This window comes from Bison bison, unplaced genomic scaffold, assembly GCF_000754665.1.
Source record: "Bison bison bison isolate TAMUID 2011002044 unplaced genomic scaffold, Bison_UMD1.0 scf7180017864183, whole genome shotgun sequence".
Taxonomy (NCBI): domain Eukaryota; kingdom Metazoa; phylum Chordata; class Mammalia; order Artiodactyla; family Bovidae; genus Bison; species Bison bison.
The window spans coordinates 7,431,656-7,457,763 of record NW_011494755.1 but is presented as its reverse complement, the minus strand read 5'-3'; the positions used below and the strand labels follow the sequence as shown (position 1 = coordinate 7,457,763).

The window sequence follows — 26,108 nt, the reverse complement described above, 5'->3', positions numbered from 1 at the left end:
CTGCTGAGCCCTTCCCGGCCTCCCGGCCGCGCTCGGGACCCCGGCGGGGTGGGCGCAGGGGGCGGCCCCGCTCCGGGCGACGGCCGAGGGGCGGGCGGAGGGCCGGGCTCGGCGGGCCGCGGGGCGGGGGCTGCGGGGATTGACCGCGCAGCCTGAGGCCAGCCTGGGGGCGGCGGGAGCCGGACGCGAGGCGGCTGCGGGCGCAGGTAAAGGCGCGGGCGCGGCGCGGGAAGACGGTACCCTCTGAGCGCCGAGCCTGCGGCCGCCGGGTCCCTTCTGCGGCCAAAGGGCGCCCCGGGATCACGCTTCCCGGCGGCAGACGCGCTTTGTGGCTGTGGGTGCGTGCGTGCGTGCGTGCGTGTGTGTGTGTGTGTGTGTGTGTGTATACGCGTGCGCCTGTGCCGGGTGTGGGTGGTTGTCTATGCCCGCGGGCCAGCCTGTAGGAGCGAGGCGCTGACGGCCTCCCCAACCAATTGACCGAGCCCCGGGAGAGCTGTTGCGGCAGCCGCCCGGGGCCCCCGCCCTCCGGTCCCCAGCGCGCTCCGGGGCCCACGCTGTGCTCTGTGCCTGCGATCGGGACCCGCCCAAGTGACACGTAGGTGGTCCCCGCTTACCTGGGACTGGGTGGGGGCACAAGAAGGCAGGCGGGGGGGGCTCGACGGCCTCCCCAAGCCGTGTCCGGGTGGACTTGGGCCGCCGGGGGTCCTCGCGCCCCGCAGCGCCGGGTTCCCGCACCACTTGCTTCTCACCCCTACTCAGCAGTCTCTCCCGGCTGAGGACTTTAAGCTTAAGTTTCTGCTCACCCGCCTAATAAACACGTTTATCAAGTAACTGGGAAGTCTAAAGCAAGGGAGGGACCTGGCTTTGAGTTGGTGGTTTTGAAATCGACGGGCTCCTTGTGTGTGTGTGTGTGTGTGTGTGTGTGTAGGACGAGTTTGTCGTGAATGGACTTAACCATTTTTTCTTTGCTGCCATTTGGACTTCGATGTGTAAGAATGACGGTATCCAGGACTTGTTGCTGCCTTCAGTCTGGGGCCTGAGATTCCTGCTCTCTGCTGCTACTTCTCTTTCTTTTCCTTTTTGTTGAAATCTATGGAGTTTTTGTAAACGTGGGTTTCCAGTGAGCGCTGGCTTGTTAAAGTTTCACTGTGAACGCATTGTTTTCTATTGGAATAAACACATATTTACAAACATGAATCTTGAAACAGGTAACTGTAGTTAGGAGAGCAAAATCCTCTATTCCTTCAGGCTTTAACAGTCCGAGTTTTTCACCTATTTGCTTAAGTGTCATTTGCCCAGCCTACGTATAACCGTGAAGCAGGAGGTCTATGATTCAAAGCTTTCAATTCCGGTTATAGAGAGACTGCACTGGAAAACCTGCAAAGTTCCCTCTCCTAAGAAACGATTTCCTTGACAGATAAAGAGTAGTAGAGCCCCAAGGAAAAAGGGTGTGTACTGGAGTTATGCTTATTTGGACGGAACTAAATTGTGTTAACACACATGTTATCCGGTTGTTTCTGCGCTTGATTCTCCAATTCAGGGAGACTGGAGAATATTTGTCCCAAATGCAAAATTGTGAATAACGATCACCATTATTAAGACTGCGTTTTTCTTGATACGGTTTAATTTGAGGATAAAGAAGCCAAGTAGCCAGAGAAAGAGGTAGTGTGTGGCAGGAAGATCAGGCTGAAGGACCAGCAGGAGGACTGGGTTATCACAATAAGCCACAGGCACACCACGCCCCCTAGCGGTGCGACCTTAGCCAGTTGGGTAAACTAGTCCTTCTCCCTGCCTGTGTCCTCATCTGGAAAATGGAAGCGTTTGATCATCTTTGCTGTTCCTTCCAGCTCCTTGCGATAACTAGAGACTGGAGGGTGGTTATCCCATCTTAGAACAGTAGGAAGTGAGTAAAGAGAAGTATAAACCGTTAGTCTGGGAGGTACGGGGGAGGGCAAGCAGGCTGAGAAGGTGTAAGAAAACCAGCAGTGGGAGATGCCAGGAGGACGGGAAAAAACAGCTAGGAGTTGATTTTTCCTCTGTTTTTTGTTTTTCTCATCCACAAGGACATCAGTAATACCTGCTCCCTTCCCACTCCAGTCAGTCTTCCATTACCCATTTTATTTAAAGTGGGTGAGCCTACTTAACCATAAAATTGACCTGGAGTTCCCAGTCTGACCTGACCAATTTCCCATTTGCATCATTGTCTGGAGATGAGCAGTAGCACTCGGCTGTGGGCACTCAGTGGATCTCAGAATCCCTGCAAGTGATGGGGAAAGATATCAGACATGGGAATGTAAGTGGCCACCCTTTTCAACACCTGCAGTTTAAAACATCTATTTTTATTTGAAGCTAACCTTTTCTGAAAAGTAGTTTAAGAAAAAAAGACTTTACCATAAACTTTGCAAATTTGTACTGAATCTGTTCTGTTAAGACCTACTGAAAAATTCAAAGAAAGTAAAACTCTTACTTGGTAAGCCTTTTTGATACATAATGGTGGTCAGTCTGAAGTTCATGATTTTTAGGCCCAAGAATCTTATTTCAGATGCTCAGTCAGGGAAGCTGCAAACTGTGTGGAGTATATGGTATCATTTTTCACTGGGAAGCTTTAAGTGTCCAGCAAATAAAGACCTAAATTTTGTTTGAGGTCACGATTTTATATCTGTGCTTGATGTGTGGCCTGTTTTCTTTGTTTTTGGTACCCGTATGGATACACGTTTGAGGGACATGATCTATTTTAAGTGAATTGTGATACCGTAAAACTTGGTTTAAAGTCTGAAAGCTTGCTCTGGCCTTGCTAACTCAGCATCTTGTTTGGTTTCTAATTTTTACGTATCACGTTACCTTCCCAATCCATAGCGTGTTATTTAACTGTGTCATGGAGAGCTATTATGGATGCCTTGGAGAGTTGGGAGAAAAGGAGGATATTTTAATTGAATAAGTAGTTACTGAATTCCTTTGACAGTGGCAGAGACAAGGATGAGAAAAAGGCTCTAGAAAGAGCTGCAGTACAGAGGGAAAAAATACAGCCAACTTCCAGTATATAGCAACTGGGTTGCATAACTAGGTGGCAGCTGTAGAGTCTAAGAACCTTGGCATGCCAGGGAAGGGAAAACTGAATTCTGGCTCTGGGAAGGACTTCACAGAGGAGCGTGAAGATGAAAATAATGTGTCTCTTAAAAGATGAATAGTGGGGCATGAACTTGTTGTTGGAATCTGGAGTAATGAGGCTGGAGAGGTACAAGGTGATAAATTGTGGGGGACCTTGGATATTATTTTAAGGAATTGTGCTACCTAGGGATGTGGAGGGGCATGTGTGATTTAACCCTATGATGCAGGAAGACACTAATCACAAATCCTGGGCGTAGAGAGGGCTGAAATGATTGAGAGGTGCCTGGGCCCCGATTCCATTACATTCCTTTGTAAAACTCAAGGGCGAGTGAATGTTAGGGCACTGCTGCCAGCTTATGCAGATTATATAAAGGTTACAGATTGCCCCCAAATTGACAGTGCTCTTTTGAGAGATTTAATATAGTGAAAATTAATGATGTTTTTGTGTTACACCTGGACCTTGTGAGGCCCTTGAAGCATGTGGTTTAAAATTGCAGAGCTGACCAAGAAAGCCTTTTGTTTCCTTTTGTTTTTGTTTAGGGAGGGGCCTGCTAGTTAATACTAATTTAAACATGACTAATGGCAACTGACATTCTCAACCCTGTTTATGTTATACATAGTGTTTAACCACGGTAATTGAATATTTGTAGCACAGAAGAGAATTATTACTAGTTTAAAAATGGTGTTGACACCTTTGTAAAAGGTCAGGGTTAAGGAAAGAGGAGAAAAACACTGTTGCTGTTACCTTGAGGATTGACACAGGCCCCCCAGAGCCTTTATTAAGTTTAACCTCCAGTGGAAGGAGCTTGACCGGTTCTGTGAAAGTGAAAGTCGCTCAGTCATGTCCGACTCTTTGGGATCCCTGTATAGTCCATGGGTTCTCCAGGCCAGAATACTGGAGTGGGTAGCCTTTCCCTTCCCCAGGGGATCTTCCCAACCCAGAGATCAAACCCAGGTCTTCCACATTGCAGGCGGATTCTTAACCAGCTGAGCTACAAGGAAAGCCTTGACTAGTTCTGTAGATGAATACTTAAGAACATTCTTTCTGGTCACCTGCTTTTTTTTTTTTTTTGGTTTGTTTTTTCCCACTAAATCTCTAGAGCTGAGGTGTGTAGCTCATTATCTCTAGACAGGAAGAATCTCTGTGGGCTTCTTTTGGGAGAGACTTCCAGCAAGGTGGCTCAGATGATAAAGCGTCTGCCTACAATGCTGGAGACCCAGGTTCAATCCCTGGGTTAGGAAGATCCTCTGGAGAAGGAAATGGCAACCCACTCCAGTACTCTTGCCTGGAAAATCCCATGGATGGAGGAGGCTACAGTCCATCGGGTCGCAAAGAGTCGGACACGACTGAGCAACTTCACTTCACTTCACTTCCAGCAACTCTGGAGGTTTCCTTTCATGTCCCAGTACCTCCTGTCAAAGGTGGGAGTGGGTAGCCTTTCAGCTGCATGTCCAAGGTGGAACTGACTGGAGTTATTCTGCTGTTGCTGCTGCTGCTAAGTCGCTTCAGTCATGTCCGACTCTGTGCGACCCCAGAGACGGCAGCCCACCAGGCACCCCCGTCCCTGGGATTCTCCAGGCAAGGACACTGGAGTGGGTTGCCATTTCCTTCTCCAATGCGTGAAAGTGAAAAGTGAAAAGTGAAGTCACTCAGTCGTGTCCTACTCTTAGCGACCCCATGGATTGCAGCCCATCAGGCTCCTCTTTCCATGGAATTTTCCAGGCCAGAGTACTAGAGTGGGGTGCCATTGCCTTCTCCGTTATTCTTCTAATTGCCTTCAAATCTGGAGGTGCTGGGCCAATAAGGAGAAAGATGATGAAAGATTTGGCCAATTGCTTTGTACCATCTTCTGAATACAGTTTGAATGAATGATCCTCCCAACTGTGTGTTTTATCTTCCACAAGGGAACTTGGGTTTGTAAGTTTAATCAATTAACTTAATTAAGGTGATAAATTGAAGGAATCTAAAGTTTTTTGTTTTGGCGGGGGAGGGAGAAGGGAAGTGCTGCTGATGGTGATTTTATTTAAATTTCTTGGCCTTTTTTCCCCCCCAGCAGGTTAGTGTGATTTACAAGTAATGCCGTTATTGACTTGGGGGTGGGGTGGGGCAAAGAAAATTATCTCAGTACTTGGATGTTGGCTCCTGTTATCTTATCAGCACTATAGAAACTTTAACTTTGAAGTTCATGTAACATTCAAATTTCTTCCAGAAATAAGAGGAGTGTTTTACTACTACATGGATTTACGTTATAATTTTATTTCTGTGGTACTATTTTTAAAAAGTGATGTAATAACAGGGCAGACTCTCAAATTTAGTCCAGTGCTAAAACAAACATGTGTAAGCCTGAATGAGGTAAATCAGGTTGTTTGCTTTATTTAATATGGAGACAAAGGAAAATGATTTCAAAACCGCCTCTTTCTCTAAAAGAGAGAAAGCTGGACTAATAAAACCTGGTTATGGATCTCTCTGGGGTAGGATTTCCAAGGTTGAAACTGTTGTTAGGGGAAATCTTGTTCATTATGGCCGTGTGTGTGCCTTTGCTTCTTAAGGTTTAGGATTCATTATACAGAGAGGGCTACTGTGAACCATTCCTTCTTAGCAAGCTTTCCTTTTTCCATTTTCTTAAATTTCAGACAATAGACTGGATTTGACTTTATGTAAGTCCTCTGTACTCGACCATGCTTTCAGTGGTTCTTCGTGACCAATACCCAAGCTGCCTTCATTCTGAAACTCAGCCCTAACAGATATTCTTGGATCTTTGGAAGGAGAAATGATCTGGGGTCAGAGGAAACGAGTTCTATTCTACTCCTAGCAGCACTGAACTATAACCCTGCTATAAGGCAAGCATTGTGCTAGGTACTAGATACAGGCAGGGAATGGGGGTGAATAAGCAGGGTTCCTACCCTCCAGAAGAAGCTGAGCTTACAGACATAGTAACATGATGATTGCAGTTCAGAGTGATAAGTGTGATGAGGGAGATAAGCTCAGGGTACTATGGGGGCACCAAGCAGGGGCCCTTGCTCCTCGGGTGTGGGGGAGGGGATGAGGCTCCTAGGAGATGAGGATCTGGGAGGAACCTCAGAGATGAACCAAGAGACCCAGAAGAGAAACAAGAGATGAAGACAGAGGGACTCAAGAGGCTTTTTATTTCTAGTGTTGTTATTGCTGAATGGGTCAAAGTTGCTTTCTTTTTATATCTGTAAAAAAAGAATGTTGCTGTTGTTTAGTCGCTAAGTCGTGTCTGACTCTTTTGTGACTCCATGGACTGCAGCCCACCAGGCTCCTCTGTCCATGGGATTCTCCAGGCAAGAATACTGGAGTGGGTTGCCATTTCTTTTTCCAGGGGCTCTTCCAGACCCAGGGATCGAACCCACGTCTCCTGCATTGCAGGCAGATTCTTTACCACTGAGGCACCAGGGAAGCCCCTGTAAACTAAGAATGGGCGCTGATACTATCTGGTTACTAATTCTAGATTAGTTTACTTTTTCCTTGATCTTGAATTTGCTCGTTTACTCCCGATGCAGTAGGTACCATGTACTGGGGACCGAATGGTGGGAAACTAGACATACAAAGTCCCTTTCCTCAGGGAGCTTGCATTCTATCATGTTACGTTAGCGACTGAGGTTCTTCTGAAACAGCTTCAGATAAGGAGCATGTTTGTTGAATTGTTTTTCAACTTTAGGAATGTTTTCTTCAAACTAGGCCCAGTGTTTTCAGATCAGTTTGCTTTTCTTGAGAAGAAGAGAACGAGATGGATCCCAGTATTCTCATTTTCATTTTTTAAACTTGAAATGTTTTTACCTGGGTTTACCAGTTGCCAAGTCTAGAGACAGGCATGACTTTGTGTCTTATCTGTAGCCCTGGCTTGCTTCCTTCTCATTTGGATATTCTTAATATCGACCCAGTTTGTATTTGAGGTTCTTTAGTCAGTTGATGACTTGCTTCCTAGAATAATCCATATCTAGCCTTGGTAGGAAGTCAGACCTATTTTGAGGTTATGCCATCACAGTGACTCTGCTTCGTTACTGCATTTTACTTGTCCTGTTTAAGTCTCTCAGGGCTCTGAACACAGTAGAAAGTGTTCTCACCAGAATAAGATGCTGCATTCATTTATAGAAAGATACGGATTTTGTAATAATTCGAAAACTATGGATGTGTCTAACATAAATGGAGTAATGTCCCTTTGCTCTTTCAAGCTTTCTCTTCTGATGTAACCAACCCCTCTGTCATCAGCTTGTTACACAGCCTTTCATACCTTTCTTTTGCTTATACAAACCTCCAAAAATGTTTGTGTTTATTTGTTGGATTTGGCCCAAAAAGTTCATTTGAGTTTTTCCTAAGAGCATATGGAAAAACCCGAATGAACTTTTGGGCCAATCCAGTATATTGATGCATGTGGGGTGTGTGTCTGTGTGGGCACATGCTCCCTCCTGCCCCTGTTGGCTTCAGAGAGGCTGTGGATGAGGCTGCCATCACAGGCCAGACATTTGAGGTCCCAGGAACCTGCATGGCTCTTCCTGAGTCAGAACAGTGTGCTATGACTCTATTAAGAATCCTTGTCCCCAACAGAAAACCTTAATAGAACATTTCTCCAAAGAAGACATACAAATGGCCAACAAAGACATGAAAAGATATTGAACATCACTGATTACCAGAGAAATGCAAATCAAAACTACAATGAGGTATCATCTCACACCTGTCAGAATGGCCATCATCAAAAAATCTACAAACAATAAATGCTGGAGAGATTGTGGAGAAAAGGGAACCCTCCTACACTGTTGGTGGGAATGTAAATTGATACAGCCACTATGGAGAATAGTATGGGGGTTCCTTAAAAAACTAAAAATTGAGATATTGTATGACCAAGCAATCCCACTTCTGGGCATATACCCAGAGAAAACTGTAATTCAAAAAGATACATGCACCCCAGTGTTCATTGCCACACTATTTACAATAGCCAGGACATGGAAGCAGCGTAAATGCCTATCAACAGAGGAATGGGTAAAGACGATGTACATATATACAATGGGATATTACTCAGCCATGAAAAGGAATGAAACTGTGTCATTCACAGAGACATGGATGGACCCAGAGACTGGTCATACAGAGTGAAGTAAGTCAGAAAGAGAAAAGCAAATATCACATATAATGCATTTATGTAAAATCTTAGAAAAATGGTATAGGTGGTCTTATTTGCAAAGCAGAAATAGAGACATAGCTGTAGAGAACAAACATGGATACCAAGGGGGAAAGCGGGGGTGGGGAGGATGAATTGGGATATTGGGATGAAAATATATACACTGTAGATGCTATGTATAAAAGAGATAACTGTTTATCTGAGAATCTACTGTATGGCACAGGGAACTTTACTCAGTGCTCTGTGGTGACATAAATGGGAAGGAAATTAAAAAAAGGGAATATGTGTGTATGTATGTCTGATTCACTTCGCTGTACCGCAGACACTGACAGAGCAGTGTAAAGCAACTGTACTCCAATTAGAAAAGAATAATTCTTGTCTCAGAAATAGGAAGGTTATGAATGTAACCAACAAAATGATTTTCAGCTGCATGACAACCAGGGCAGCAGATATTGCCTGGACTTTTATTTCCACCAGGACTGTGTTTCATCAGGTCTCAGGCAGGGGAGGAGGGGCATTTAGGAGCACGTGTTTGGCATCCTTGAACCTTTTGTTAGGCCTTGCCCAGCTGCCATGCTTTGCACTATCAACCGCTTCCGGAGCAGAGCAGATAGGGGGAGTTACTTATTATAGGCAGGTTTCATTGTGGAAGCATTAAACAGGGGCCCCCTGGAAGCCGGCAATCTGCAGATGATAAGGATGAAGAGTCCTACGGAGGGGGCAGCACAGTTGAAACAGGATTGCCTTTTGTTAAGGGACTGCTTTGCCATGTTGGACTGTGATTTGTTGGGAGAGGGATTATTGTCATGTGGAGAAAAGGAGAAACTCATTCTGTACTCAGTGTTTATTGTAATTCCACAGAGAACTGCTTGCTTTACTTTCTGAGTAGACATAGGGACCAGAAAGTTCAAAAGCTAGGGCAGGATGACTTGGGTTTCCAGATTCAGTGGGATCTGTGATCTCCTCCCTTTATCTGGGACCTTGTCAGTTCAGTTTCATGAGCTAAAAGACTTTGTGCGCTACTGTGAACAGTTGCTTTGCTTGGCTGAGGACATTACGGTGTTAAAAACAAATTTAAAAAGGAAAAGCAAGCACCAAGAAAGTGTGGTTCCCTGCTCTCCTCAACAGGGAGAGCCATGGATGAAGGTGCCTGAGATCAGGCATACAGTGATAAATATTGTAAACCGAGGTTTAAATGAAATGCCATCTGAATATTTGAGGACAGAGAGAGTAACTGCCTTGGAGGAGAGGAAGGATTTGCAGCAGTATTCTGGCCTCATTGGCAAGTGGGTTGAGAATGTCATTCCACACAGAAGAGTCGTAAGGGAGGTCTGGGAGCTACACGTGAGTGAGTGACAGGTTGCGATTTGTGGCCCCGTGGTGGTCCACTTTGGGTCCATGTTGAAGGACTAACAGGGGATCAATAAAAGGCACATCAAAGCCCTTAGCAGAGAGTAGGGACATGAGAGTGTGAGGATTGTTCCAGTGAGGCAGTGAGATTTTCAGCTGGACATTTGAGTTTGAAGTCTAACCGAGAAGCCAAAGCGTGGCAGTATTCAGGAGTAATTGTTATATATCAGAGTAAATACCAGTGAAATTTACGTGGTAAGCTGGAGAGAAGTTTTGGAACCTGAAGAGTGATATATACTTTGTCTTTAAAAGGTGAGGATAAAAGAGGAGGCAGACATTTATTAAAGAAAACAATGGATTGGTCTGATGGAGGTAAAAATCAAGAAAATAGATGGAACTCTGGTTCTCACTTTTTTTTTTTAATTTTTAAAGACAGTTAAAAATTAAAATTATTAAGCAAATTTTTTCTCCTAGCTTTTTTGAGGTATAGTTGATAAAACGAATACATTTAAAGTGTACAATGAGAAGATTTGATATATGTACATGTTGTTTAAGGATTCTCCCCCATTGATATACATACAAGGTGTCTTAACAAGGGCAATAAGGCATATTTTGGTTCTTCAGGTAATTCTTCTTTCCAGAACGTGCTTAAGATAGCTTTGTCAGTTGTCAGACATTTACTGAACATCCACTAGAGTTTCTCTTGATGAGGTGGTTCTGGGATGATACAAAGGAGATAGAATTTCAGTTTGATGTTCCTTTGAGAGGAATAAAAGCCTCTGAAACAATCCATTCCAGCAAGGGAAAATAAATCCTGAAAAGAATCAGAAGGTAGGTGGTGATTTGGGGCCTGAGAGGAGCTGCAAATACAGTTGCAGGTTCTTGCTGAAATAACAAAAGTGTTGTGCATATTACTGTCATCACTGCAATAAAAGACAAGCCAAAAACCTCTCAGCCTAAGACCAGACTTTGAGAAACCCCACAGGTTTGTCATGGTGATTTATAAACTTTGGTCAAGTAAATTTAAGCTTTAATTGCTTGATGAAGGTTAAAAATAAGATACAGTACAACTTTGCTCTTTACTTGGTTAAAAAAAAAAAAAAAAGCCTATTTTAAATTAAGAATTCGTTGAATATTTCCATTTCAAGAAATTATATTGGCATGCCTTCCCTGGTGGCTCAGTGGTAAAGAATCAGACTGCCAATGCAGGAGATGTGGGTTCGATCCCCTGGGTCAGGAAAATGACCTGGAGAAGGAAATGGCAATCCACTCCAGTATTCTTGCCTGGAAAATCCCATAGACAGAGGAGCCTGGCAGGCTGCAGTCCATGGGGTCGCAAAGAGACTCGACTTAATGACTGAACAACAAAATGTCAGGGAATTATATTGGCCTGCCTTTTTGTAGTAAGATAGAGCAAGGGAAATCTGTTATCAGCCTTTTGCTGTCTAGGCCATTATGATTCTTTAAAATTATACTCATTTCCGTTTGAAAGTTGTAAAAGCAGTACATGCTTATTTTGGTATTTGAAAAGTCCAGGAGACTCATCCATAGTTTCACTGCTCAGCGATAACTTCCTTATTCCATTTCAAGGTAACTCTTGCAGTTTTTAAAATATTTGATCATGCTGAATATTAAATACATATCCTATTAAAATCTTTCATTTTAAATTTCCATCGACCACATGATAGTTACAATACTGGATATGTATCATATTTAATTATTTCCTGTCTCTGTTGGCTTCTTTACTTGTTTAAGGCCTTGTGGTGATGTTCCCAGAGTTCTGTCCTTACTTTAAACAGGCTCCAAGCATGAACTTACCTATAGGGCAGACTGTGTTTTATAGCCCTTTGCCACTGCCTGTCACCTCTTCCTGGTACTCTCTATCTCCAGGTATCCCTATGGTTGCTTTCGCCTTCGTAGTGCAGCCTTTTCTAATTATCACTACATTTAAAATTGTATGCCTCTTCCCATTTATACAGCTTGCCTGATATTTTCTTCTCCATTGCATGCATTTTCTTTGGACTTCTTAGATAAGGGAAAAGATAAACTGGAAAAAAAAAATCCCATTTTATTTACTGCTGTCTTCCCTGTTCTTAGTATAATACCTTGCATGTAGAACTCAAATTTTTTGAATTAAAATTTTGTTTGAACTGAAATTTTTTGAATACAAAAATGAGTATGTTTGCCACCTCCTGAGCATATTGCAGTAAATAAGACCCGGTCTTGACTGCAGGAGATTTACAATCCAGTGAGAACAACTAACAGCAACTGTGACTGGAATTAGGGAGGAAAGCAGAGTGTCCTGGAAGAATCTAACGTGGAAACTGACCTTGCCTGCAAGGGTAAGGAGGATTTCTCTGAGAAACTGGCATTTATATGGAGGCTTGAAAGATGAGTTGAGTTAGGTTAGTGAGTTAGGTTAGTGAAACTGGGAAGTGAAGATAAAAGAGGAGGGAGACATTGATTAAAAAAAACAATGGACTGATCTGATGCGGGGGGTGGGGGGAGTCAAGAAAATAGACGGAATTCTGGTTCTCACTTTTTTTTTCATTTTTAAAAACAGTTAAAAAAAATTTTTTTTTTGGCCATGCTGCGTGCTGCGTGGTTTGTGGAATCTTAGTTCCCCCACCAGGGCTGGAACCTGAGCCCCCTGCATTGGCACTGTGGAGTTTTAACCACTGGGCTGCCAGGGAAGTCCCTGTTTCCCTTCTTGAGTTGAAATTAGGTCATTTGTTTTAAATGAAAAGTTAGGCATTGATTGACTTTGTTGTCATTTTTGATGTATACAACTTTATTTTCAATGATTTTGAAATAATCAGTATTTTAAAATTTTGAATCTGTAGTTACTGGGGGAGGAGGAATAGGAATATTCATATAAAAATCTGAAAGTGGCAATTAAAATAATAAAACTAGCTTTATTTCTATGTTTTGTGCTGATGTACTCACTAAAAATTTAAAAGAGTGTAGGGAAAGTAAACATTCTCACTTTACTGGGATTGCTACTAGTGGCTCATTCAGCCAAGTGTGACTTGGCTGAATATTGCTTTATTATTTTGTTTACAAGTCAACTTTTGCATCAACTATTAGTTTTATTTTTCATGGTAATTGAGGTCTGTACAGTTTTTACTTATTGTCTATTAAGGATTTCTTTGTTCTGAGGATGGAAAAGACCATGGTTTCTATAGGTGACAAGTGCAGATATGTTTATTAATTCAGTAATATCATTCACATCTTCTGTGTCCTGATTTTATACTTGAGCTGTCATAGACTAATAATGGTTCTTTAGCCTCTCTCTATGAATGGGCTTTTGTCAGTTTCTTAATAGAAATTTCTGTGTGTTAACATAGTATTAAATACATAAAGATTACTGTTAGGCCTTTATTATGTTTATCAGTATAAAATAACCCTCTGCATTTGAAGCTACATTCTACTGTTTTCCTGATATTAATATTGCCAGTGTTTTCTTTTTTTCTTTGTCTAAAATGACTTCACTCATCCTGATTTTAAACTTTTGGTGTCTGTCATTTTTTTTCATATCATTTTGCTTGTAAGCATCATTTAATTGAATTTTAACATACCTCTTAAAGGGAAACTTACTTCTTTAATATTCATTGTTAAGACCAAAAAGTTTGATCTTAATTCTTTAAGTTTTTTGTTTTGAGAGGTACTTTAAAATGCACTGGTTTGCTTTTTCCCACCAGTATTTAGCTGCGTTGTCTCAGATAAATTACATAATATCTCTAGGACTGCGGTTTTTTATTTGTAAAGAAGCAACATGCACACACAAATCTGCAGTTAATGCTTTAAAAGGGCCTGGCATGCTGAACAGATTACCTGACATTATCATTGATATATTGAGCCATATGAAATTATTTTACCGCTTTGACCTACAAAAATGGCAGCCTCCTATGGTTCAATCTAACATGCTTTCTGTCTTTTTCTATGTATCATTTGTTTCATATATCCAGAGTATTTTTAAATGGCCAAATCTGGTTTTTAGCTTACTAGTGATTATCTTTGTTTTTCAAATACATTCATAAAATCTGTTTCTCTGATTCCTGGAGAACTAAATAACTTCTGATCCCACTCCTCTGTACAGTTTACTGTGCCTTTATTTCTTTTGCCTTCTTGCCATGTCTCAATTTCCATTTTATATAAATAAATATATATATGTATATACATGCATATATATGCACACACACACATATATATATATATACAGTATATATATTTCAGTGTATAACTTAAATTTCAAGTATAGACTTTAGATTTTTGCATTCTATTTTGTAATAAAGTCTACAGCAATATTTTGTATGTGTCTCTAGTTAGTTTTGAGCCTCATTTGCACTTGGGGTCCCCTTGCTTATGCTAGCTTGAAAGGTACCTCCCGTGTGGTTGAGATAATGCCCTCATCTTTATCTGGCCAGTTGTATCTTCTGCATTCCTAGGTTATACTCAGGATTTTTCTGCATTCGTCAGAGTGTCTGACTTGTTGAATTTCTAAAAGTGCCGTGTGAGTTCTTTCAGATTCATATCCTTCACAGAGTGTGGTTAGTGGAAATAATGCCTTGATTTTGCCAGTTTTGCCATTTTGTGTACCTTAGCATTTTGGTGGGAGGTTGGGAGGAGTCATGTTGGGACATCCAGTTCAATGGCTTTCAAACTTTTTGGACCATGCCCCCATAGTTAGAAAAGGTCATACATATATGAAGAAAATGACAGTTTCATGCAGATAACTACATATGCTACTGGTTTTCCCCTCTATTTGTATTGTACTCTGTTCATTTTCATTTAAAAGAAATGTTAGTCATAACTAAGGTTTGAACACACTAATCTGTTTGTAAACAGTGGTTTGAAAAACACTGATTGAGTTTGTTGCTATTCTGTGTGTAATTAGGGTTATTCATTGTTCTATAAGTCTTTATTATATACATGGTACCAATTCTTATGCTAATAGTTGGACTAGAGTGGGGAATAAAGTGGCTATTATTATAGGAGGCTTGAAACAGTCCAGTGAGAAGGAAGACATTGACCAAATGAGCACCCATCATGGACAAAATGCAATGAATGTTACAAGGGAAAAGGCACAGGGAGTTTCAAAAGAAATTATTAAATGGGGAACCTCATCTGATGTTAGGGTGATTCAGAATTTTCCTAAGAAAGTGACATTTGATTAAATCTGCAGAATGAGAAGGGATTAACTCAGTGAAGGGTCGAAGCGGGGTGTGTGAGGGATCGTAGAGTCATGGAAGAATTGGGTAATGTAAGCAAAATAGAGTACTGGAAGGAAGGACAGACAGATGAAAGGTAGGCCTTTTAGTGTGATGAGTTGGCATTTTTGTGATACTTAGTGGGCCTCCTGTTTATGGCTTTTTTCCCCCCAATAAAAGCCAAAGAAGAATAGAAAAGATATTTGAAGGGAGATGGGTGCAAGTGTGTTGAAGCAGTTTGTGTTACAGCTATTTTGTGTATTGCTACTATAAAGCCTCTTGATGAAAGTGAAAGAGGAGAGTGAAAAAGTTGGCTTCAAGCTCAACATTCAGAAAACGAAGATCATGGCATCTGGTCCCATCACTTCATGGGAAATAGATGGGGAAACAGTGGAAACAGTGTCAGACTTTATTTTGGGGGGCTCCAAAATCACTGCAGATGGTGACTGCAGCCATGAAATTAAAAGATGCTTACTCCTTGGAAGAAAAGTTATGACCAACCTAGATAGCATATTGAAAAGCAGAGACATTACTTTGCCAACAAAGGTCTGTCTAGTCAAGGCTATGGTTTTTCCAGTGGTCATGTATGGATGTGAGAGTTGGACTGTGAACAAAGCTGAGCGCCGAAGAATTGATGCTTTTGAACTGTGGTGTTGGAGAAGACTCTTGAGAGTCCCTTGGACTGCAAGGAGATCCAACCAGTCCATTCTAAAGGAGATCAGCCCTGGGATTTCTTTGGAAGGAATGATGCTAAAGCTGAAACTCCAGTGCTTTGGCCACCTCATGCGAAGAGTTGACCCATTGGAAAAGACTCTGATGCTGGAAGGGATTGGGGGCAGGAGGAAAAGGGGACGACAGAGGATGAGATAGCTGGATGGCATCAGCTACTCAATGGACGTGAGTTTGAGTGAACTTTGGGAGTTGGTGATGGACAGGGAGGCCTGGCGTGCTGTGATTCATGGGGTTGCAAAGAGTCGGACACGACTGAGCGACTGAACTGAACTCAACTGAAACAGTAATAGCATTTGTTGAAGCTATGCTCTGCACTAGAAACTGTACAAAGCTCTGTGTTGCTATGGAGAAGTAGTTTTGGTTGGATTAAAAAAAAAAAAAATAAAACTCCTGTAGTGTAGTTACCAATCTAGTAACTATGCATGATTTGTAGGAAAGTAGACTACTGGTTAAGTTTCAATAAGTGTCAATCTGATGATTGAATGAGCATTTCATAGCTTGGTGATTTTTATATAATGGTTTGAAATTATTGCTGCATTAGGATTTTTATTTTTTATTATTTTGCCATGATTGGGTTTTAGTATTCTTTCCCCTGCCCCCTCCTTTTAAAGTTGGGTGATGAGTTTTAAAATATTTTAAATGGCATGCATGTGTACTCAGTCATTCAATGGTGTCCACCTCTTTGCGACCCTATGGACTGTAGCCCACCAGACCTCTCTGTCCATGGGCTTCTCCAGGCAAGAATACTGGAGTGGGTTGCCATTTCCTTCTCTGGGGGGATCTTCCCAGCCCAGGGATTGAACCTGTGTTTTTTGCATCTCTTGCACTGGCAGGCAGATTCTTTACCACAGCACCACCTAGGAAGCTGTTTTATATTGCAAATCCATAAATTAAGCAGGCTGATTGAGAACTGAGCATGGCAGGTGACCATGATTCAAGTATCAGTTTTCCCACCGCTATCCATCGGGCTTTTGGCTGGACCCACCCTTTCCAGGTCTCCAGGTCCTTGTCTTGGAATAAGATATCTTGTCCACTCATGCTCAGTCGTGTCCGACTCCTTGCGACCCCATGGACTATACAGTCTATGGAATTTTCCAAGCTAGAATACTGGAATGGGTAGCCTTTCCCTTCTCCAGGGGATCTTCGCAACTCAGGGATCAGACCCACATCTCCTGCCTTGCAGGTGGATTCTTTATCAACTGCGCTGTCAGGGAAGCCCTATCTTGAAATAGAAGACTTGAAATCAGTGCACACAAATCATTCTCCTTATTGTATTATGCAGTGACTTCATGCTTTTTATTTTCAACTTTGCTGTGTTTCATCTTTAGAGAATTGATGTTTTTGTGCCATTGAGCTAATATAGTCTGACAAGCTCAAGCGAAACATGGAAGAACTCCAGGTATTTACATCCTTATGGGTATTGTAAAGGGAGGCTCAGGTGGTATACTTTGCCATTGGCCACCAGCACTGATACTTCTGGAAACATGGAAGGCAAAGAAGAGGACTTTCCTGAACAAAGTCTTCAGACTTTAACACCATAGTTAAATTAGCTGAAATTACATTGCTTATTAACCTTTCAGATTCAGTGAAGGTGAAAAAAATCACTATCTTAGGCTTCACGATGGATGCTTGCTTTGGGGGAAATGAGCAATATCTATGTTGTTCTATATAATCTATATTTTATAAAAACATGGAACAGTAATGATCTTGTTTCAGAAAGACTTAGAGACCTAAGGAATCCCATGGAATATTAATTCCGTTTTAATGACTATTCCACGTTTAAGGACTGTTGGGTAAAGAATGGGTTTTCTGGGGAAGAGAATGAAAGGTCCTTGGCCTTTCTTACCAGTATACTAAATCAGTTGATTAAAATGTTAGTAAAATACATGAGTTTTGGTAATTTCAAAATAATTTTCAGTCTTCCAGTCTTACTTACAAGTACTTTATTTCACTTGTTCTTATTTCTGAGGAAAATGTATTTGAGGAAACAAAAGTGCATGCTTTTTCTTTTTGTGAAAGTGAAAAGAAAAGTGAAAGTCGCTCAGTAGTGTCTGACCCTTTGTGACCCCATGGAATTCTCCAGGCCAGAATAATGCAGTGGGTAGCCTTTCCCTTCTCCAGGGGATCTTCCCAACCCAGGGATCAAACCCAGGTCTCCCACATTGCCGGCAGATTCTTTACCAGCTGAGCCAGAAGGGAAGCCCACACTACCTAATTCTTTATTGGACTTCTCTAGTGGCTCAGATGGAAAAGCCTCTGCTTACAATGTGGGAGACCTGGCTTCAATCCCTGGGTCGGGAAGATCCCCTGGAGAAGGCAGTGGCAACCCACTCCAGTACTCTTGCCTGGAAAATCCCATGGACGGAGGAGCCTGGTAAGCTGTAGTCTGTGGGGTCACAGAGAGTCAGACACGACTGAGCGACTTCACTTTCACTTTAATTCCTTATTCGTAATAAATATTTATTCAGGAAGTCCAGGTAACTGGGTATTTTACTTAGTGTGTTTTGATGTTGATTCATCAGCTTATCTGCCTCTATTTGCTGTTGAATATCTTCTCCTTTAGCTCACACTGTGTGGAAACCTGGCCGGTACCTCAGATTCCTGACTGGGGACAAGGCAGGGGCAGGTCTCACAGACCGTGGTTGGAATCAGATTGGGCATAGGTCCAGGCAGGTAATAGATACGGCTGTTGCTCAAGGCTGGTACTAAGAAATAGATTGAATCGGAAGGGGTTGGAGTCATGAGGTTAAATTATGTTCAAGGCCAACAGAGGCAGGAAGCGGCATAGAGTGTTCTCCTGCACCGCCGAGTACTAACATTTTAAGGCAGGGCATCCTGGATAGCCTTAAGAGAGAAGTTGTGTAGACAGAAGTTGACTCATGGGAAAAGACTCTGATGCTGGGAGGGATTGGGGTCAGGAGGAAAAGGGGACGACTGAGGATGAGATGGCTGGATGGCATCACTGACTTGATGGACGTGAGTCTGAGTGAACTCCGGGAGTTGGTGATGAACGGGGAGGCCTGGCGTGCTGTGATTCATGGGGTTGCAAAGAGTCGGACACGACTGAGCGACTGAACTGAACTGAACTGAACTGGAGGAGTTTTATTTTCAAAGATCTGAGCATCTGTTGACCATCTCTGCTTGTTCAGGGGAACCTGGATGCTCTATCAGGGCTTTATCACGATGACCTTGGGAAGCACAATCCCCACAGTCCTCCAGCGTTTGGCCACCTCACAGTGGAGAGACACAGATGACAAATTCTTGTTTGATTCAGGGATTAGAGACCTTATTGAATACCTTCTCCAGGAGCAGAAAGCAGCCCAGGTTTTGTGTCTTTCTGCAAGAGATTTCCTGTAAAGCAAATTTAACATTCCATTAGTTTGAGGGAAAATAAGTATTAATCCTGGCCAGTAGCTGTTACAACAGAGGTTAGTGGACTGTTTGGGCTTACTTAATACAGGGAGGATGCACAGAATTTTTTAACTACCTAAACACCTTCCTTTTTTTCATTTTCATCCCATTTTGATGGTGGAATAACTCAGTTGGTAGAAAACATTTCAGTAAACACATTAAAGGTTTTTTTTTTTTTCATATTTAAAGTATTTAAAACTGTCCAACTCATTTAAAAATATTTATTTCTATGTAAAAAAGTGGCTTAGAATATTCTTAAAAATGTTTTAAAATTTATTTTTGAAACCACATCATGACAATATTTAAACAGACCTACTCATATTTGCAGTTCCCTAATGTAATATATTTTTCATTTAATCATGTTAGTTTTATAGTCTATTCCCATTATGGTCTATTTTGTGATATAATTCTACCTAGAGGTAACAAATATGTTTTTGTTTCTACTGGCCATGTTGTTAAACTATTCATTCAACAATTGTCCTTTTTTTGGACATTTAATTTTATTTCTTATTTCTTTGCTATTTTAGAAAATACTACACTTAACAACTTTCTGTGTAATTGTCTGAGACTAAGAATGAGATCACTAATTTGAGAATAAATATCATTTGGTTTCCAAGTATGTTTAGAAAGGTTATTAAGAAAAACTCTTTAAATTACACACCTAGTATGTGTTCATTGTACAAGACAAAAATATAAAAGAAGGAAAAAAAGTAGTTGTAGTCCCCTCCGAGGTAGCCATTGTTAACTTTATGTGACATTTCCTTCTAATATTTTCTCTGCACATTTTGCTAACTGGTTGAAATCCTACCAAGTAGCATCGAGTATCCTGTTTTTTGTCTTAACAGTATATCATAATTAGAGGTGACCTTACTTCCGTTTAGTAGCTTTACTTCACTGCAGTGAACACTTTTGTGTGTGTGAGGCTTTGTCTGAGTTTCAGAGGATTTGTTTGGGATAGATCCCCATTTCTAGAATTTACTGCTTCAAAAGATAGGGATGATTTTTTGACTAGTGGTGAGAAATGATTAATTTCCAGAAACCAATGGTAATACTTCATACTCTTTTCAGCAGAATTTGAGAAAATTTGAAAAATAGAAATCTTCCTGAACGAAATGTAGGTTTGTGAAACTTGGAAAATGATCAGAGCAACAGGAAGCTTTGGTAGTGAAATTGATCAGACTTATTGATGGATATGCTTCTCTCCGCTGCAGTGATACTCTTCACTCCTCCACAGTTTTGTATTAACCAGCTTTCCTTAGTCCTGTACCCTTCCAGTGCACAGATTTTAATGTGCAATAAAACATGTTGGTTTTAACTGCATTTACTCTCTCAAATGATTGTGGAATATTCCAGGTTAATATGCTTCTGCAAAAGAAATGGTTAACTACTAGGAAATGAAACAAAATGGATAGCAGAGAATTAAAAATTGAATAGGATTTATACCTGTGCTTGTTCTGTATGTACTCTTTGTATCAGTCTCCATAAACTTTATTTTTCTCCAGATGTCATTGGTCTTGAGGCCAGGGACGACTTTTGCTCTTTGGGGGAAATTAAGTGAACTTCCTTAAGATATAGTTAATTTACCGTTTCATCCATAACTAGAAGTAATCACATGAAATTCAGTTCAATTTTCCATTCAATTGTTGATCATTTATTAGACTCCAGAAATACAAAGGTGAGTAAGATGGAGGCCTTGTCTTTAAAAAAACTCAAAAGCAGTAGAGCTGCAAACTGAATGAAAAATACTGTGTGATGAATGCATTGCTGGAAAGTAGTTACCTGTATATTTCCCTACTGAAAATAAATTTAGTAAGCACAGGAAAGAAATGCAGGAAGAGAAAGTGAGAGTGTGAGTTTCAGCAGAGACCAAATCAGAGTGGCCCCCTCAGGGTCCTATTCACACATTTGGAAAAGACCACACAGCTCACTGTCCTTGCTAGAAGGGGACACGAAGAGGAAACACAGTCAGCTGTATGATCCAGAGAGCCTGTGAGGATAAGGGCTAAAAGGGGCACAGCTCTTCATGGTGCTGGGAGGAGAGAGGATTTTAATGGTTCTTTAAACATTTAGTATGTTAATATAATGAGCAATGTCTCCAAACACAATCTTTACAATGAATATAACTGTTGGAGTAAGGGGAAAAAACACAACAGCGTTGCTCAACAGAGGTCAATGGCATCATGCCAAAGCTTGTCTCAGAAAAGCAGTTCTGTGGGAGCCAAAGCTAGACAAGTAGCTCTTGGCTGATGTGGCTCTATCCAAGGATTATTCACATTCCTTGTGGAATGATAGGCTAGATACCTTTCAGGATAAGCCTGTGAATGTTATTCCTTGAAAGGAATATTTTTGCTAATATTGAGTAACAGTGAGTTCAAGATTATATAGCTCAACTCTGCATCCTTTCCTTGTAGTCAGATAAGTGGGGACTGAGTGTTTTACGAGTCAGCCCCACTGGATAGCACAAACAAGGATCAGTCTATGACCTCAGGCTATGGGAATAACTACAGGCATGTTCGGTAATCTCACTTCAAGGAGTAGAAGGAAGAGAGATGAAGGCCCTGACATTTTATGCCTTTGGCTGGAGTTTGCAAGACTGGCAGTCTGTGTGCTACATGGATTTGGCTCCATATGTATTTTCTTTGTTCAGTATAAGGTTTTGAAAGGTGACATATCCAAGAAGGGATTATGATTGGTTCTTATTATGCAAAGTTAAGATATGTTTTTACTAGATACTTCTTTTATTTATGATGCCTGGGTGGTCCCTAGAGATATTTGTGTTTGTCACACCTGCCAAATTGCAGTTACAGTATAAAGGGAAGTTTGTATAACTTTCAGAGACAGCGTAAAACAGGTAGTGATTACTCTGGGTGGGGAGGAGGATCATAAAAGGTTTTCTGAAAAGGTGGTTCTGAGGCTGGCACTGGAAGGATGAAGGGGGCATGGGATTCAGACAAGGGAAGGTGTTCCAGGAAGAGCCAAGTACATGTGTAAAGACACTTGTGTGGTCAGCATTATGTGTTAGGTGAGCTTTCAGTAGAAACTGATGCTTCATGAACAGAGTATGGTATTGCTGAAGTGGGAAATGCTGGAGAACTCAGTATTCTGTGCTCAAGGAGTTGAACTGGAAACAATAGGAAACTACGGAAGTATTTAAAATTGAGCATTGGCATGCTAGATTTCTGTTCTGGGAAGATTATTCCCACACAACCAAGGGAAGTGGTGGTCGGTGGAAGGGACTTAGAATATGTTGCTGCTGCTGCTGCTGCTGCTAAGAGGAGATAATTAGGGCCCCAATTAAGGCAGTGATCGTGGGTTTAGAGGGAGGGAAGCAGATGTGAAAGATGTTTAGGAGGAAGAGTTGACACCATTGAGTGAATGAGTAAATATGTAGGTGGAGTGGGGGAGGTGGGTAGTAATGGTGAATGAATGGTGATTCCATTGACCAAGATGAAGAAGGAGGAGAGTAGGGAGGGTATGGGAAGTGTATGAATTTTCTAGGGCTGCCAGGACAAAGTACCACAGATTCAGTTTAATTCAGTTCAGTCGCTCAGTCGTGTCCGACTCTTTGCGACCCCATGAATCGCAGCATGCCAGGCCTCCCTGTCCATCACCAACTCCAGGAGTTCACTCAAACTCACGTCCATCGAATGGGTGATGCCATCCAGCCATCTCATCCTCTGTCGTCCCCTTTTCTTCCTGCCTCCAATCCCTCCCAGCATCAGAGTCTTTTCCAATGAGTCAACTCTTCGCATGAGGTGGCCAAAGTACTGGAGTTTCAGCTTTAGCATCATTCCTTCCAAAGAAATCCCAGGGCTGATCTCCTTTAGAATGGACTGGTTGGATCTCCTTGCAGTCCAAGGGACTCTCAGGAGTCTTCTCCAACACCACAGTTCAAAAGCATCAATTCTTCGGTGCTCAGCTTTCTTCACAGTCCAACTCTCACGTCCATACATGACTACTGGAAAAACCATAGCCTTGACTAGCTGGACCTTTGTTGGCAAAGTAATGTCTCTGCTTTTCAATATACCACAGATTAGTGTAACTTAAATAATGGAACATTTTCGTACAGTTGTGGAGGCTAGAAGCCCAAGGTCAAAGTGTTGGCAGGATTGGTTTCTTTTGCGGCGTCTCTTGGCTTGTAGATGGGTCCCTTCCCTGTATCTTCATTTGATCTTTTCCCTGTGTGTGCTTGTCTGTGTCCAGATTTGTGAGTGCTCACAGCTGTATGAGTGTATACTTTCAGTTAGAAAGGGGATTTTGAAGTGTCAGGGGCCAGTTCTGGGTAATGAGGGGCTAAGCAGAGAGGTCAGTTTTGGGGAAATGTTGAAACTACCCTTTTCTTGTAAGGACACCAGCTGTATTGGATTAGACCTCATTTTAACTTGATTACCTCATTAAACACCCTGTATCCAAATTTGAGGTACTCAGTGTCAGGCCTTCACCATATGAATCTCTGGGGACAGTTCAGCCCTTGACAGGAAGGATGAGGGTCATAGTTAGCACATGTTGGATTTGAGATCCCTGTGGATATGCCGTGGTGGTTCTGGAATGTGTTTAGAGATGTGAGAGCCCAGCTCAGAAAATGCTCCAGATTTGGTAGTTAAAACCTGGGAGCACATGAAGTTATCTTGGATTGAGGTACCCAACTTTGTCTTATTTTAAGAATCGCCCAAGAGGGGGTCTTTTAGAATAAACCCCATGTAGGGTCCCACTTGAGATGCGTTGACCCCGTCTTAGGGACAGAAGCTGAAGCAGCCACCTGGTGATTCTAACGTGCGTCCCAAGTTTGAGAGGAGTGTCTGGGGAGTGTGATGTGTGAGCCAGAGAAGATGTATCAGAGATGTCCAGGATCACTCTAGTAATGGGTGGGAAGGGAGAAGAGCAGAATTTAAAAGCCTTCTTGCCTGATGTCCACTAATTTCTCCATGAAGAATATGAAAGTTATGGAGTTTATTTGAGAGGATAAGGGCTTAGAAGAGATACTGGGGGAAATGCAAGAGAGCCAAGGACAGTGACACCATAGCGGTTGTTATTGTGGGCTCTGCTGAGATGAAAGTGTCTGATGAGCAGTGCCCTCTTCATCTTGTCCATACGTTTTCTCTGTGGGGGGCCTCTGGAAGCTGTGAATGGGGGCAGAACAGGAAGTTTGGAGTTTGATCCAAATTGAGGTGTTAAAAGGCAGAAGGGAATGTGGTAGGTAGCAGGCTGGCGGCGGGGTGGCCTGTGACATTTAGGCTGAATGTTCTGGGAACTGAGGCTGGATGGGCTGATAAACAGGGGAAAATGGAGGGGGCAGGAAGCTGGATATTTTGACATCCAAGGGCAGACAGAGTGTATGTGAGTGCTCACAGCTGTACGGACGTATAGTTCCAGTTAGGGAATTTTGGAGTGTCAGGGGCCAGTTGTGGATAATGAGGGACTAAGCAGAGAGGTCAGATGTGGGGACATGTTGAAACTACCCTTGGTATTGACTTGCATGCTAAGTTGTTTGAAGGAGGGAATGGAGGGTAGGAGGGATTTACTGGATAGCCTTTAAGGTCTCTTTCAGCTTTATGATTCAACAGAATGTCTTTTTTTTCTTTGAGCCACTGCTATCATTTTTTTCTCCCTCCCTTTAGTTGTTTTGGAATCAGACTGCAGCAATCTGGAAAGTAGCCATTTAACACATATTTTTATTGATCCCCTTGTAATTGTAAATATTTGATGATGGCCTCTTTACATGCCTTTGGAATCTGTTCATGCGTGTGTCAGAGGGTTCACGCAGGGTGAAAGTGGTGCATTGGTCAGAAACGTCCCCACCAAACAGCTGGCTTCTGGGGCCTGTAATGAGGAATTATGACAGGAAGGAGAGGAGTTACTGAAGTTATTTTAAGGTAACGTTAGTTGGATTCACTGCTTACCGCATGGGAAAGGTCATCGTTATTACATTTACCATTTCGAGTTTGGAGTTTAACCTCTTTATTGTGGATTTGTTGGTCCTGGGCACTTTAGTTTTGTGGTAGGATGTTTTGTCTGCAGTTTGCATCTGTATTTGGAATGAGAATGAAGTATCATTTTTAAAACCAGGACCCAAAACAATGGAAACAATTGTGAGGGCACATCTTATGTTCAGTGGTAGAATTTCTCATGGATACTGGAGAAGATAAATTTGATTCTCATCCTGGCATATAAAAACGACTCATAGTTGTTGCAGCAAAGGCAGATGTCAACAGCTTTGATTTCGAGTTTGCTCATTTGGGGAAAAACATTTTCTAAATCACATCAAGCTTAGTATCAATACAGAAACTCAAGAGTGAAACTCCAGAACTTTCACAAGGCTATGGGCTGAATCCAACTGGTGTGTCCTGTACAGTCACAGAAATCCCCCTCATCTGTTGCCTGGGGTTTAATTCTTTCTCTCTTCTCATTCCTTACCTTCCTTTTCTTCCTTCTTCTAGCAAGGTCCTCCACATTGAATAGTTTCTCAGCTTTTTACCACCCACCTTTAATGATCAAGTGCCTTAGGATATTTATTTCCCTGAAGTCAGCCCTGTCTCACACTCTGCCTTTCTCTCATCCTCCTACTACATCACATATACCGTTCTCCCTTCAGGGACAAGTTTGGACTGGAACTGAAAGAAGGGATTATCAGGATTTGGTTCTAATCCCACTTTAACCATCAATTGAAACCAGCCCACATCGTACTAGTCATTTTGATCCTGCCTTTGTGGACCTACAGGAGAAGGAGAGGATGAGAGAGAATGGATGGATTTGCGTATGGTGAAGTGGTAACCATTTTGGCAACCATGAAGGTAGGGTGTTGGTTCTCACCTTTTACTTTGCATCAGAATCACCAGGGAGCATGTTTGCCATGCTAAGTCCTGGGCCCTCTCACAGAGATTCCGATTAAGGCAATCTGGGAAGAACTCAGGATTTTGTATTTTTAACGAACTCAACTGAGAGACTTGTAGGACTTTAAATTTTAGAATTCTCAGCTTCACAGTAATAGCATTTTTCAGGGCTGGACCCACTTGAAATGGCTGTTAACTCCAACTGTAGACTTTATTTCATGATAGTGTGTTCTCTAAACATGTCATATGTGAAAATTAAAGTGAAAGCAAGTGAGATGTTGGTTTCACCATGTCTGGGTTGGCCAGAAGCACACAGCAAGGGTACTCTA

At 42.0% G+C, this 26,108-nt stretch overlaps 1 protein-coding gene across 5 annotated transcripts in view; it reads left to right on the top strand.

Moving 5' to 3' along the window:
• Positions 1 to 26,108, top strand: part of LPAR1 (lysophosphatidic acid receptor 1) — a 164,635-nt gene that overhangs the window by 733 nt on the left and 137,794 nt on the right. The window contains exon 1 of one of the 5 annotated variants that reach the window (XM_010843564.1): positions 123 to 206. The exons of 1 other annotated variant lie outside the window; for it this stretch is intronic. The gene's annotated coding sequence lies outside the window, so the exon portion shown is untranslated. Of the gene's footprint in view, positions 1 to 122; positions 207 to 319; positions 596 to 24,423; positions 25,741 to 26,108 lie in introns of those variants that run through there. 3 more of the 5 variants (XM_010843568.1, XM_010843567.1, XM_010843569.1) reach the window with 3 other exon arrangements.